The 15,696-nt window shown below is 46.3% G+C and overlaps 1 protein-coding gene across 3 annotated transcripts in view; it reads right to left on the bottom strand.

Moving 5' to 3' along the window:
• The window catches only part of Nedd4l (NEDD4 like E3 ubiquitin protein ligase), a 323,634-nt gene that overhangs the window by 181,129 nt on the left and 126,809 nt on the right, over nt 1-15,696 (bottom strand). The window contains exon 1 of one of the 3 annotated variants that reach the window (XM_045134685.1): nt 14,215-14,236. The exons of the other annotated variants lie outside the window; for them this stretch is intronic. The gene's annotated coding sequence lies outside the window, so the exon portion shown is untranslated. Of the gene's footprint in view, nt 1-14,214; nt 14,237-15,696 lie in introns of those variants that run through there. 3 annotated transcript variants of the gene reach the window in all.

Genomic DNA, 15,696 nt, shown 5'->3' with positions numbered 1-15,696 from the left:
CGCATGCATCTGGAGTTCATTTGCAGAGGCTAGAGACCCTAGTGTGCCCCCACATACACACAAATAAATATTTTTTTTTAAAAAAGGCATTCAAAACATGTCTCCTTCTCTACAGCTTGTATTAAATCTTGCTGAAGAGATCTACACTCTCAGCCAAGATTATACATGTGATTTCTTCCATTTGCTTATACAATTTCATCGTCTGTTTACATTGAAGTTTCTGGGGGATTATTTGGATGAGAATGGAAGACACCATTCTGCACAGTCATTCCTTCCACCCCCACTGCAGATAAAGATATGATTGGGCCAGTTCCTCCCATCACAACACATATGCCTTTCTCAAGAGTATGGGACTGTTCACCTTATTAGGTATGAACTATCACTCACAAAGGGAGATGTGGTCCTGGGTCATCCACTTGGCTCTGCTAAAAGTTTTTAAGCCTGTGTTCATGCCCCGTGGTTTGACCATGAAAATTTCCTCAGCATATTATGATCATGTGTGAGCCAAGCCTTCACTCTTATTTTTTCTCACACTCATCTGGACTCTTCTCCAGCATGATGACTTATTTCTCTAGATAAATATCAGAAATATCTTATTCAATTTTAAAAAATCACCTTGGAAATTCTAATTAATTGTAATCCTATATTATATAATTCTAATTATAATCTTATAATGAATTTACTTGTTAATTTTGGAGTATTAAATTCACAGGCTTCACATTTTCATTTCACAAAGGTTTTATTTTACTTCCTCATGAAGAAAGTAACAACAACAAAAAAAGTAACTCAATTTCTTCCTAGATTTTCTGTGCAGCTTTGATAGGTGACCTTACATTTCCATACATTTATCTTTAAAAGAAAAGAAATTTCCTAGAGACAGATTTGTTTGTTTGAGGCGGGATCTCACTCAAGCCCAGGCTGACCTGGAACTCACCTTGCAATCCTAGGCTGGCCTTGAACTCACAGTGATCCTTCTACCTCTGCTTCCCAAGTGCTAGGATAAAAAGTGTGTGCCACCACACCTGGACTGAGAGACAGTTTGTTATCGTGTTTCCTCTACAATTCTGTTGGCCCTAGAAATGTATGTGTTTGTTTCGCAGAGGACTTTGGGTCTTGGAATTCCAGACATACATGCATACTTTTAATTGAATTTTTAAAAACATCATAAAATGAATTGTACTTTTCCTAACTCCTAATTTTTACATTAATGGTTTTAGAGTTTGACCTATTATGAAGTAACTGTTGTTGGGATATACATATATGCACCCCACACACACCCCTTTTGCTTCTTTTTGCTCCTATCTTGCATTCTCAGCTTTATTGTGTTAAGAACAGCTGCTGAACTTTATCAAGTGACATTCCAGTCTCTGCTGGACTGGCTGGCACATTTCCCCTTTGATATGCTTATGTGTTATTTCTAGTACAATAACAATGCATGAAGGAACTTGGATTGGCAGTCTGAGGCAGAACCAGCCAGTGGGTTCTAAACACTTTATGATGTAGGACCCTTAAGCCTGTTCCACCTTTCTCTTCAGCAGCACTGAAGTTCCTCTCTAAGTCTGCTCTTGGGGCACAAACACCCCTGATTTGCCAGCCAGTGGATCACAGGTATGTGTCAGCCTGCCCGGCTCCTAATACCTGTCTCTCATCTTCCTTCTCCTCAGAATGAGGGAAGCTAGTCATTTGTCCTTACTGCTAACCAGCTACTGGATTGAGTTAACTTTAAAATTTTGCCTTCTACCTTAATGTCCATCCATCTCTGTCAATTCCTCAATCCTCATCCTTGTAAGTTTTTCTACTTAATTCACTTTCTAAATGCGTACAATGCACACTGCGTGGCTTTCTGTTTCACCTTACGACTGGAGGCAACTTGCTTGTCTGGGCACCCTGTTCTGTCATATTTGGAAGTCATGCAAAGAAGAAGAGAGAGAACCACCTCTGATGACATTTGCCAAGGCTGCCGTGCAAGTGAACCGTGGGGTAGCAAGCACACAGGGCAGCACTGAGGCGGGACGTGGGCACCAAAGGCGCATGACGGGAGGAGGAGACGAGGCGTCCCAAGGGACAACGTGAGACAAAGTACCCGCTCCCGAGTGGTTCGGATTTCAACCTGCACCTTACATTGTGGAAGAAGTGGTTGTGTTCATAGACGAGTTTGAAACACAGGAACGTGCAGAAGAAAGACCACCAGCACAAGGCCGGAGACGGCTCAGTAAAGGTGCTTTCTTCAAGCCCGCTGGCCTGGCCTCGGTTCCCCAGGACCCACAAAAAGGCAGCTTCACGAAGCGGGGCCTATGTCTACTTCGTTGGAGTAGCAGGAGGCCCTGGCGTATTCATAGTCTGTTTCTCGCTCAAATAAGTAAATAAAAATATTTAAAAAAAAAAATTCTACCAGAGGGCTGGAGAGATGGCTTAGCGGTTAAGGCACTCACCTGCAAAGCCAAAGGACCCAGGTTTGACTCCCCAGGACCCACATAAGCCAGCTGCACAAGGGGGTGCACGCATCTGGAGTTTGTTTGCAGTGGATAGAGGCCCTGGAGCACCCATTCTCTCTCTCCTTCTCTCTCTACCTGCCTAGTTCTGTATCTTTTTCTCTCAAATAAATAAAAATTACTTTTAAAAAGTCCACCAGAATAATCCATGCAGTTGCAATATACCCTGTGCTTATTCTTAAACCTTCTACTGCTAATCAGAGCAATGCCCCCAAGCCCACCAGTACAGGGCAGGGATGAACAAGTTCTGGAGTCATCCTGCAAGTTTACAACTAGGGCCTGAAGGGGCTGACTATGTGGGAGGAGCATTTTTCAGCACAGGCAGATACAAAACTCTCAGGAAAGGAACAACTGCTCTTCCGGGCCCTGCAGCGGGCACCATAAGAAGAGATCTTGTCTCTGTGAGCGCTTCCGATGGCAACTGTCAAAAACAGAGGCTAAGCTGGGCGTGGTGGCACACGCCTTCAATCCCAGCACTTAGGAGGCAGAGGTAGGAGGATGGCCATAAGTTCCAGGCCAGCCTGAGACTACATAGTGAATTCAACCTGGGCTACAGCGAGACCCTACCTCTAAAATCAAAACCAAAAACAAACAAACAAAAAAAAAAAAAACCAGAGGCTGAAGGGACCACAAGAGCCCGTGTGTTCCAGGGTGCTGGTGACAGGATCTGACCTAATTAGAAATCTGTCTGAGGCCAGAAGGAAGCTGCTACACTTTCCTTCATCCTTACTCCGGGCGAATTTGAGATTTTTAAAGATTACAACCTGGCTGGGGGCATTTGAAAATGACACTGAGATAAAGTCACATTCATTTATGCTCTACTAATTGAGAATCACTTTATAATCTGGAAAGAGTCTGGACTTATGCTTCCATTTTTAGACCCTATGAGAACAGGCTGAGAAGGAGAATCAACCAATACTTTAGAATCTGTGACTCGTATAGAAACCGCTAGCAATACTAACATAATAACTGATCCGGTAGACCAAGGCAATACTTCTGTTGGGGTTGTTGGCCACATGTTGCAATTACCCTGTTATTGCTGAGACAAGCATCAGACCAGAAGCAGCTTATGGGAGGTGAGAGTTTATGTTTCAGGCTTACAGATTCCAGGAGAAGCCTTATCATGGTGGAAGAACCTGGTTTGCGTCATACATCCCCAGAGGAGACAGAAAGCCAATAGCCAAAGCCCAAGCTGGCTCTGCACACTGTGGGGGCTGGACTCAAGACCCACCCACTGACACACCTCTTCCAGCAGGGTTCTGCCTGCTGGAGGCTTAAATAAGAAGTGGAGTCTTAATTGAAAATACCTTAGGCTATGGGGCACATACATTTACATTCAAACCACCACACCACAGGTTTTTGGAAGAGCAAAAACCAAATGGAAAATCTTAATGTCTTATATACTTAGTCCTTTTGTTTTTGTTTCTGAGTGCTTTCTCCCAGCAAATCCCAGTAAGTAAAATGCTACTGATGTATCTGACTCTCTGGGGGTAGGCACCATCTAATTCCCCCTCCCCAAATTTCTAAAACCAGTAAGGAAATTATATTGGTTCCTTCATGACCGTTTGTGAAGTAGCGCTTGTCAAGAGGGGATGGAGGGATGAACGGGACACCACCGTGCCTGCCCCAAAGAGCCCTACACTGCCATCTCAGCAGGAGCTCCACTACCTGTCCCTTCTGCACATACCCGCCTCTCCCCCTTCTCCCCTCAGGGCTCTTGTCATTATTTACGTATGGCTTCTCCCACCTTTCTTAAGCAGTGAGGCCAGGGGTCCTCCAAGGGCTCATAGCTCAGACCAGGAGGTGGTGGCCTAGCACAATCTTCACAAACATGGGAGACCAGTTACGTCTGCCTGAAAAACTTGGGGGGGTAAAAGCCTCAAACTGGTGACTTGGCTAAACTGAGCTTATGCTCATGGTGAGTTTCAATAGACCTCGGCCTGCCTGGCGTGGTGATGTACCCCTTCATCCCAGCACTTGGGAGGCCAAGGTAGGAGGATGACTGTGAGTTCAAGGCCAACATGGGACTACAGAGTGCCAGGTCAGCCTGCTCTAGCATAAGACCCTAACTCAAAAAAAAAAAAAAAAAAAAAAAATATATATATATATATATATATATACACACACACACACACATCAATAGATCTTGTAGATATTCCTTTTGCTCCTCTGAGAATAGCTTTATTTTCATGCAGAGCAGGGAACGGAACCAAGGAGGCGTGTATGGCTAAGCTGCTATCTGAGTTCAGTAGGTTCAGGGTTCAGTTGGTAAATAAGCAAGGTTCATCCACACTCAGTGGGAGGAGAGGGGCCGAGACAAGAGGATCCTGAGGCATGAGCGTGGCACAGAGAAAACAAGAACCGGAACCTGGGCAGGGATTGGGCAACTCAGCATGGCCAGAACAAAGTGGGCAGACATTGTGGTGAAAGGAACTGGACTGGACTAGAATATATTCAGAATCTTCTACTTATGTAGGATGGCACTCATTTTTTAAAAATTCATTAGTGGTGATTATCTACTGTTTTTCTTAAAGTCTTCAAGTAATGACTAATGAAAAACCCACGTGTTTTCTATTCTTATTCTATACCTGTTAATCATCTCATTTCCTTCTCTGATAGATACACTCCTCTTCTTCCCTTCCTCCCTCCCTCTCTCCCTTTCCTCTCCCACCACACACACACACACACCTCTATAGCCAAAAGTAACCCAAGCTACATAGGATTACAAAACAAACAATCAAATATTATCACCCTAAACAATTCTTCTAAATATAACTTCCATAATTCTGAGAAAGGGCAAATAATTTTTGCAAGGTGAACAGAACTACCTTCCTTCACTCTCTGTTACTCCCTCAGCCCCAAGTAAGCGCAGCCCATTGCCAGAGTTATTAGCTTAAGGTTTGGTGCTCGGGTTCCAACCAACCCACAGCTATCCAAGCTCTGGCTGCCTGGGACCAGAACCACGCGTTGGTTCATCAGGCACGAACAATGCTGGCGCCGCACATGCAGGAGTCAGGTCTGCTCTCACAGACATGGTTCTACTGCCTGACCCTACACTGTCTTGGTAGATCTCAAAATACCTTGTAAAATAAATAATAGTAATAAATAAATAAAATAATAAATAAAACAAAATAATATGTACTTAATGAGTTTAATTCTCAATCCAAACATCTCTATTGAGGTGTTCACAGTCAACTGGGTATTTTCATCTGATGTGCATTCTATTTAATTACTGGTGTGATGTAGAGTTCCTCTTTCTCCTGCTTTCATTTTCAATCTAGCTCTCTTTCCTCGTTAGACTATCTGGCTTGGTGAGCTTCATTTTCTCTGTCCTCTAACCTTCTATGTAAGTGACGCTCAGGGACTGGAGAGATGGCTTAGTGGCTAAGGTGTCTGCCTGTGAAGCCTAAGGATCCATGTTTGAGTCCCCAGGTCCCACATAAGCCAAATGGACAGGGTGAAAGCACAAGATCGGGAGTTCTGATTGCAGTCACTGGGAGCCCCGGCATGCCAAATCTGCCCCTCCCCCCCCATTAAAAAAAAGTAATGCTCAGGAAGATGTACAACACTTTAAAAACCTCTTACATAATATGTGCTGAACGCTAAGAAAATTATGGAAATTCTAAATCGAGCTTTTTAAAAAACAGACTAGCACTAAGAAATGTACGCAACTCCCAACGTCACAACCTGCCTGTCAACGGTTGGCATAGTGACAAGCAACTGTGAAGTGATAAGAATAACATCCATCTCCCTAAGTGTCAGCTCACTCACCTGGCTGGGGTGCTCAGATACAACCATGGCCGAGTGGAGACTTCAAGGTCCTGTTAGGGTGCAAGCACCTTGAAGTCAGAGACCGATCTAAATCCTTTTGTGAGCTGTGTAACCCACTTGTTGAGGAAGCAAGATGAACACCGTCAGCGTACCAACCGCTATTTGCTGTCCTGCAAACGCATCAAGTGCCCGCAAGGGGTCAAGTAGAGACGGAAGAGAAGATGACATGGTGATGGAGCCAGTGAAGCTCTGCTTGTCACGAAGGGAGAGCTCCCTAGAAGCCGCTCTCGGAAACTGGCTAAGACTGTAGCTGCAAGCAGCCGCTCTTCACAGCTGATGGTCTGATGTGCGTTCACTTACATCAGGTGGGTAAGATGAATGCACATCTTAAATATTGAAAAGTACCTCCTGTTTTGCCCTTAATAAATCACAGTACACAGCTGTTACTTTTCAAATGCTGTACAAGTTTTTGGGGTCTGATGCACTAATTTCATCAGTCTGGCAAGACTTAATTTCTTCAGGTGCCCAATAAACAGACAATTTCACTTATTTAAAAAAATAAAAGAACCAGAAACATGTTTTTATCAGCCACAGTTATTTCAACAGTTACTAATTTGGGTGTAGCTAGCACAGTTTAGCAGAGAGAGAGGGTGAGTTATCGTCTGTTTCTCAGTATAAAAAGCTGCTTAAGGCCAGGCGTGGTGGCACATGCCTTTAATCCCAGCACTCGGGAGGCAGAGTAGGTGGATCACCGTGAGTTCAAGGCCACCCTAAGACTACATAATGAATTCCAGGTCAGTCTGAACTAGAGTGAGACCCTACCTCGAAAACCAAAACTAAAACAAAACAAAAAGCTTCTTAAGGGCTGGCTTAGCAGCTATGGCATTTGCCTGCAAAGCCAAAGGACCCTGGTTCGACTCCCCAGGACCCATGTTAGCCAGCTGCACAAGGGAGCACATGCATCTGGAGTTCATTTGCAGTGGCTGGAGGCCCTGGCAAGCCCATTCTCTCTCCCTCTCTCTCTCTCCCCCTCTTTCTCTGTCAAATAAGGAAAAATAAAATATTTTTTTTTAAAAAAAAGAAACAAGAAATCGTCTACCAACAGTACATATTATTATGCTAAGATCTATCCCTCGATGCATGGAACATCACTGTGCCTGTTCATTTACATTACAGCCACTCTGCAAAACTGCCATGAAGACTAGAAACCTTGAGTCCAACAATAAAGGATGTTGATTACAACAATTCACTACTTAGGAACATATTGGCTGCTGTCATAGGCAGCCTCAGGTTGTTGAGATCAGCCTGTAAACCAGGCACCTGCTATGGAGGAAGGAAATTTACTTGAAGCTTACAGATCCAGTGCAAGTTCCTTAAGGGCAAAAGAAGCTGGTCCACTTGTGCGGGTCCAAGCAGAGAGAGAAAAAGCCACCCTGCACACTTCTGCAACTCCAGGCAGAGCTCAGGCACTCCGCATATCTTAGACTAGAGTTCCAAACCCACCCCCACACCTTAGGTTGGACCCTCGGATCCGCCCAGTGACACCTTCAGCCAGGTGGCTGCAGATCTAAATTCCAAACTTGAATAAAATCCTGAATATATTGGGGGCCATCCATTCAAATGACCACATTCCACACATTCCACCCCAGCTCCCAGTAGATTCATAACCATCTCACATTGTATATTGTGTTCAGTCCAAAGTCCAAGGACCCAAGGTCTTTAACAACTTACAATAGTTCTAAAGTCCCGTCTCCTCTGAGATTTAGGCTGGTCTCTCGGCTGTGAGTCCGAGAAAACCAAAACAAGTTATATATATCCCTTCAACCAGGAGAAGGGCAGGAATGCACGTGTGGAAAGGGAGCATCCCTCCCTCTGACCACTGCCCTGGAAGGAGGCCACCAGAACAGTGCTTCCCCAGCTCGCTGTGCACATGAGGTCCCTGGAAATCCAGAAGCCTTATCAGATTCAAACTCAGTCCCTGTGGACAAGGTCCTATGGCCCACTAAACAAGTTCCCAGGTGCTGCTGTTGGCCCTGGGGCCACACTTGGAGCAAACCTTCCCTAGGCCCTGGTCTGGCCCAGGCAGGTGGAGGGGAAGAGAGTCGAACAAAAAGCATAGACCTGCTGGGGGTCAGGAGACATGGGCTTGGGACATTGCTGACAACTCCTAGGTTTCATTCAGGTCCTCTGTGTGCAGAAGGGTGAGCCGGAAGCAGATGTTATGAAGAAGCTTGAGGGAATGAGAGGTTCCCAAGGAGGACATTTACTGATCCCTGCCAGAATGTCAAAAGTCACATGGGCTCAAGGCTATTTGTGACAAAGCCCCAGCCAGGCCTGGGACAACCCAAGGGTTCATCCACAGGGGACTAGTAGACTTTCCTACCCTTCAGCCATACAACATAGTACAGCCATTCTAGGGAAAAGGGAATGTTGGATAACACGATGTTGAAAGTCAATCCTTTACAAGGGAGCCTTGATTGACAGCCACAAGCAGCTCTGGTCCTCACAAGCAGGTGAAAAGCTACTTCCCATGGGGAAAGTGAGACATTCTTTATAGGAAGAACACTGATCAAGATCAGTTCTCATACTGGCTAAGTCATGTCAGACTCATGTACCAATTAAGTCAGACCACCAGGTATCTGGGTTATGAAACTTATCAGATACTTCCCTGGGTGCTAGAGGAACCCAAAAATTCTTCTGCCATTATGCCACCCCCCGCAAAAAAGTTTAATCTAGTTAAGGAGTCAAAAAGAATGTGCATTTAAAAAAAATCAGTCTTTAAGACTTCCAAGAGCAAGGTAGCCTGACAATAAAAGGTGTCAGAAATGCACAATTAACTGAAAAGTGAATTAATTAAAACATGCAAAATTACCCGGAGAACAGAAATGAGAAAGAAAACACATCACAGTAGCTTAGAAAGGGAATGTTATCCTTTCTGGGCTGGTTTCGGTACCTCGAATGTTAGGCTGAATTAACTCTGGCGTCTTCTGGTTCTTAGAAGCACACAATTCCGTCTCAGCCACATGGTGAGGGAAGCAGACAGACGTGTGTTTATCCCATCACACCACAGAGATGGCGATGATATCAGCCCAGGCCCACCGAGGGCCACAGGGGAACCTAGCAGGCCCACAGGTCTGGTCTCCCACCTGCTGCTCAGGCACACAGGGAACCTGCCCTGTCCTGGATGCTTCCGGGCAACAGATACTAGAAAGTCCAGACTAGGGGCTGGAGAGATGGCTTGGCAGTTGGGGTGCTTGCCTGCAAAGCCAAAGGACCCAGGTTCAATTCCCCAGGACCCACATAAGCCAGATGCACAAGGGGGCACATGCATCTGGAGTTTGTTTGCAGTGGCTGGAGGCCTAGCATGCCCATTATCTCTGTCTCTCCCCCTCTCTTTCTCTCACTCAAATAAATAAAAATAAAATATACATTTTTTAAACGTCCAGACTGAAGGCATAGCTCGGGGGTAACAATTTGTTCAGGACGTTAGAACCCTGGGTCCCATCCCCATCGCCACAACTAAAAGGAAGGTATCAGGTAACTATCTATGATACTTAATACTTAACTATTTAGCTATGTTAAATAAGACATTTTACCAATTAATTTGAACTGGAAAGAATCTTTTTTTTTTTTTGGTTTTTCGAGGTAGGGTCTCACTCTGGTCCAGGCTGACCTGGAATTGACTCTGTCATCTCAGGGTGGCCTCGAACTCACAGCGATCCTCCTACCTCTGCCTCCGGAGTGCTGGGATTAAAGGCGTGTGCCACCACGCCCGGCTTGAAAGAATCTTTTATTACCCTAAAGCTGCATCATTCGAATGCCCTACTGATTTAACTTATCCAGTCTCAACTGAGGAAAAGACAATCTGCATGCTCCTTGTGAATGGGTGACCCACAGCCATCACATTTTCAGTGGCATTTAGTGTGGTTAATTCCAGAACGCGAGATTCATTCACCTTGGCAGTGCCCACGCTTTGGGCTGGATACCTGAGTGCGGCGGGCACCTCGGGAGCAGTTCAGAAAGTGGGGCAGCGCAGAGCCTCCACCCACAGCATCTATATGCTAACCACCATCACCTTCTCCCCCAAACTGTGACAGCCAGACAGATCTCCAGAAATTGTCAAATGGGGGTGGGGGACAGAACTGCCACTGTCTGAGAACAATAACTCGGAGCAATTCCTGGTGGGTGGACATATGATAAGGTTTCAGTCCGGATGCAATGCCCACTTAAAGAAAAGTGAGGGTTGGGGAGATAGCTCAGTGGGTCGGGGACCCACATCTGATCCCCAGAACCTGCGTAAAATGCACTGTGGTGGTATGTACCATCGCTGGGGAAAGAGAGCCAGGGGGATCCCTGGGGCTCACTGGCCAATCAGTCTAGCCTCAAAGGCGAGCTCTAGACCAGTGAGAACTCCTCTCTTGAAGGGGGAAGCTGGCATTGCACACACACTTGAGGTTGTCCTCTGGCCTCCATATGCGCTTGCAAACTTGTGCATGCATAACCACACAGAAAGGTGTGTCTGCACACACACACATTAAGGAAAACCATTTATTGGGCCATATAAACCAGTATTCAGCTAAGACAAACATTATCACTAAAGAAGGCCAGAGAAATGCAATCAGTTTTCCCCTCAGTTGTTATAGATGGTGCTAATTTTTTGTTTGTTTGCTTGCTTTTGGGCAGGGGGTGTCTCATGTAGCAGGGTGGCTTTAAACTTGCTGTGTAGCTAGAGATGACCTTGAACTCTTTATCTGCCTCCCCTCCATCTTCCAAGTGCTGGGATTATAGGCTTATGCCACCACACCCGGCTGAATTGGTGCTTGTCAAAAACAACAAACATATATATCTAATAATGCCCTAGAAACAGGGAATTCAGATTAGATATCATACTTAACTCTACCATCCCAGGATTCTAGAACAAAGAGCTTACAGCCAGCAGCCACTCCCGCAGCATGAGGGAGAACTTGGCTGGGAAAGAAGCCAAAATGGACAGCTCATGACCACTGTGTACCACCTGACCCTCCCACGCCCTGCCTCAGAGGCCCGCACTGCCCAGGGATTGCTTGGCCACCCGCAGTTAAAGCCAGTCCCGTTCCCTGAAACACAGCTAAGGCCGGTGGAGTAGAAAAGACACCAGTGAGCGAGACGCGTGAATATCTCAGGCCAGCGTCCCCAGCCTTCGTGAATGTCATCCTGCTGCTTGAGGAAGGAGGCCGCCGAGAGGAGACTGCCAAACTCAACAAGGAAACAGGAAAAATAGTTCGCAAAGGGAATCTGGGAGATTTCAGCTTAGGGCTACCCAGCTTTTAAAAAACTACTTTTAAAAGGTTCCGTAGGGGAAGTGCTTGCTGAGCGGATGTGAGGGCCTGACTTTGGATTCCCAGCACCCAGCTGAACCCCAAGCAGCCATGCCACCCCACCTGTAACCCCAGGGCCTAGGGAGGCAAAAACAGAGCCACGCGGAGGCAAGGTGGCTAGCTAAGCTAGCTGAGTGGTTCACCAAGCTCTGCGTTCAAGTGAGAGACCCTGTTCTCGGTAAACAAGGAGGACATAACTGACGCAACCTCAACCTCTGTTATCCACACAAACACATACTGCACCCACACAGGTACACGGGTGCACACACACACACACACACGCACACAATCATCCAAGGGGACATTCCTCATCTCTCTAGCTATGAAAGCTATTTTTCATCTTTTCTGTTTTTTTAGGTGTCTGTGGGGAACACGTACAATCACCACAGTCACATAATAGATCTAAAGAAAATGATGGATCCTACCCCAATCCCGATGAGCAGCAAGGCTGTGCAGACAGCTGTGCTAGTTACAGAGGGTGCTCATGGGCATCAGGGAAAGGTGAAAAGAGCAGGTGGCTGAAAGAGAACAGGTAATTCACCTATGTTTGAGGGACACTAATCACCCACCGCCTGGAGTGAGGGGACCACAGGCTTCCCTTGGAGGAGGCTCAATATTGACAAGGGGGTGGCTGGGAATCTCAGAGCCCTGGGCCACCTGTGAGAATGTCCTCTGAGGTCGTTCTCTGAGCATCTTTGGTTCCACCTCATGTGTTCCACCAAGGGGCAGAGCCCATGACTAGAACTGGCTCTGCCCAGTTCCCACAGGTGGACAGGTGACTGGCAGGGGAGACTGCTCCAGGAGAAGGACCACTGGAATTCTACCTGGGCAGTTCCAACCAGGCTAAATGCTAATGAGTCTAGAGTCATTTACATTCAAGATCGTTAGCCTGGCCCTTGGGCCTCTTGGCAAGGGGGAAAGTTTACAAGTTAGGAGAATGTTGCTAAGCACCATCTGGGTTATGGTCAGGAGAAGGACACGTCAAGGCAGGGTAAGAGCGGAACCAACTAGGGCATCTCGGGCTGGGAGAGGAGGAGACACTGCTTTCTTCCACAGCGCCTGGGTCCATTTTGTCCTTCCTCCTCCCTTATAAGGAGTAACTATTACCTTGTGTGCAAAGCAGTTCACAGGTAAGGACTTACAAACACGTGAGGACCGTGGGGTTTCTTGTACCCATCTTCATATTTCAGTAGGAGACCTTTTTTAAGGGCTATGGCTTAGACTCAACAATTTCAAGTCACACACAAAATGAATGACACGGATGAGTCACTACCGCTCTGCCATCGGCCCACTCCTAAGACCCAATAACACACGTCTCAATAAAGCAAGAAGTCACCATCAAGCACTCAAAGGTTCATGTTCACACGTTACAAAGAGACACAGACAAAGATTTCTGACATCTTGGGGTTACCACTTACGTTCAAGCTCCCCCACTTTCATCCCTAGTGGGCCACGAGGGACACAGCCCTGACCTGGCCTTTGTCTAAGAGCCTGTGAGTTTCTTGTCGTTATGGATTCGCCCACAAACTGCCATCATTGCCTGGGCTTTCCATTCAGCATTACATAACTCAATTTTCTCAAGTTATGTATATGCCATAGAGCATAATATGCAACTGAAGTAAAAGAGGAAGACGGGGAGAGAGCGAGCTACACTGTTCCTGCTGCTGCGACTGACGTCACATGGAAAGACAGCTCACGCTGGCCGGGAAATTAATTCCTGTATGTTTCTTAATGACATTTACATGAGTCCTCTTTAATAGAACAAGGAATCCAAGTATCCATTTTACTTTCTCTTAAAGGGGGTTGAGGAATCAGAGAAAGAATGGTGAGCAATGACTGAGCCACAAGGCACCTCACTTCCCATGTTTTTAAAGTTCTTGGCTGAATTTCTCTCTCCATATAAGAGTAAAATGATGTTTAAAAAAATCTGTGAACACATGCATGTGAAAACTAAAGTTGGGAGTCATGTGACTTGTTCCTAAGGACTTCTTGTAAAGGTCTAAAACAAATGAGTTCCGGGAGGCATATCTCCAACCATCACCAGGTACACCTGCCCCAACCCCCCAGTGGCCCAGATGATTTCATTAGCTAGGCTTCAAGTGGAATAAAATACATAATAGAATAAAAAAAGAAAGAAAGAAAAGAAAACAGTTACATTAAAGATCTGTCCTTATTTCAACCTGGGGTTTTGAACCAAATTTCTGAACTCTGCATGATAGATCTCTTCCCTGTTTCTATTTTTGTCATTTCAGGAACACAGCGATGGCAAATGCAGTCATTTATTCAAACAGGAGAGAGAGAGAAAGAGAATGTGTGTTGGAGAGGGGCAGATCAAAATCTGTAGTCAGTTTTAATGCACTACACTAAGAAAAAAAGACAGACAATAAACATTTTGTACTGCATACCTTCTGTTACAGGTATAGCATGCTACAAATGTTTAGTCAGCATTTAAAAGAAGAGAGAAGAGGGGGAAGAGAGGGAAAAAAAACAAGTTTAAAGCACACCCCAAATTTTAGCATGTGAAGGTTAAAGCTCATGGACCCTCCTTGCACAGAGCCGGCCAGGAAGAAGACAGACCCTCTGCAGGCACTTACCAATTTCCTGGCAGGAAGACCTCGCTGGAAAGAGGAGCGAGAACGGCAGGCTGGAGTGCATGCAGATGGTCGGGCTGTTTCCCCTAACAACAGCAAGAGCGGAAGAGGAATCCTGGTCTCTCCCGTTCCCGGCAGGTAACCCACCCGGAGCAGGCGGGGCGAGGCGCTGGCAGGGCGGGTTCAGCATCAGCTCCCGCCCAGGTAGGGCCCTGCGCAGCCTCCCCGACGCCAGGCTGGGCTGGCTGAGCCCGAGCTTGAGCTGGAAGCTGAGGCTCCTGCCTGCCTTTGTCAAATCAGGCGCAAACTAAACGTGGGGAGGACAGAAGCAGCTCTCAGCAGAGACAGCCCAGACAGTGAGACCAGGAGGAACTCTGTGGACTCAGGGACACCAAACAGCTCAAGCCCTAGAAGAGAGCCGCAGCAGAAACCACTCTTGAAAGTTGGAGGCAACTTACAATAGGAAATGAACAAACCCAGCCCACCCCAGGTGACCTGGAGCATCAGGAGTCCCCAAGCCCTGCAGATCGCCCCTTTCTGACAATGAATGACAGCTTTCCCTAAATGTTTAAGCCAATGTTAGGAGAGGACGATTCAACAGAATAAACTCCTCTGGAGTCTTGTTTAAATAATTTTTCTATCATCCTCATGAATATAGAATGAGCCTCTATCTTCATGAGCTGGCTTGGAGACACTGACCAAATTTCTACACCTCCTCTCCCTCCAGCAGCTTGTGGTGCTGGACTATATACGGTTCCTAATCAGTGACAGTTGCCACTTGTCCCTTCTCACAGAACACAGTCTGACCCAAGAGGTGGGCTCGAGTCTGGAGCAAGGACCTGACTTCACCAGGAACAACTGCTGAATATCCAACTCAAAACTAAGCAGCCAATGCTTCCTGCCCCCCACCCCCTCTTACACTTCCAATGTCTCTGACAGACTGGAGAGACTAGTTCAAAACTCAGTTCTGAATATCACAGTCAAGAGATAGCGGCCAGGTTGGAGAGATGGCTCAGCAGTTAAGGCATTTGTCTGCAAAGCCTAAGGACCGAGTTTGATCCCCCAGGACCCACATAAAGCCAGATGCACAAGGCGATGCCTGCTTCTGGGGTTGTTCATTTATAGTGGGTAGAGGCCCTGGCATGCCCATTCTCTCTGCCTCTTTCTCTCAAATAAATAAATAAATAATTTTTAAAAGGAGAGAGATAGAGGCCTTGAGTCCTCAAAGCCAAACCTGCCAGGAACACCAATTTGTAACCTGAGCAGGGGAGGTCTCTGTAAATCTCATTTCAAGGCCAAGAGCACACTTGGTCTTAATAGCCCAGAGTGTAAAGGACTTAGAGATAACTTTTGTTTTGCTTTTGTCTTTTGAAATAGGGCCTCACTCTGTAACCCGAGCTGTCCTGAACTCACCATATATACCAATCTGTCCTTGAACTCATGGTAATCCACCTGCCTAGGCCTCCTGAGTACTGGCATAAGCCA

The sequence above is a fragment of the Jaculus jaculus genome, chromosome 15 (genome assembly GCF_020740685.1).
Source record: "Jaculus jaculus isolate mJacJac1 chromosome 15, mJacJac1.mat.Y.cur, whole genome shotgun sequence".
Lineage (NCBI taxonomy): Eukaryota > Metazoa > Chordata > Mammalia > Rodentia > Dipodidae > Jaculus > Jaculus jaculus.
The sequence above is the reverse complement of the archived record's forward strand: the minus strand, read 5'-3'. Positions and strand labels throughout refer to the sequence as shown.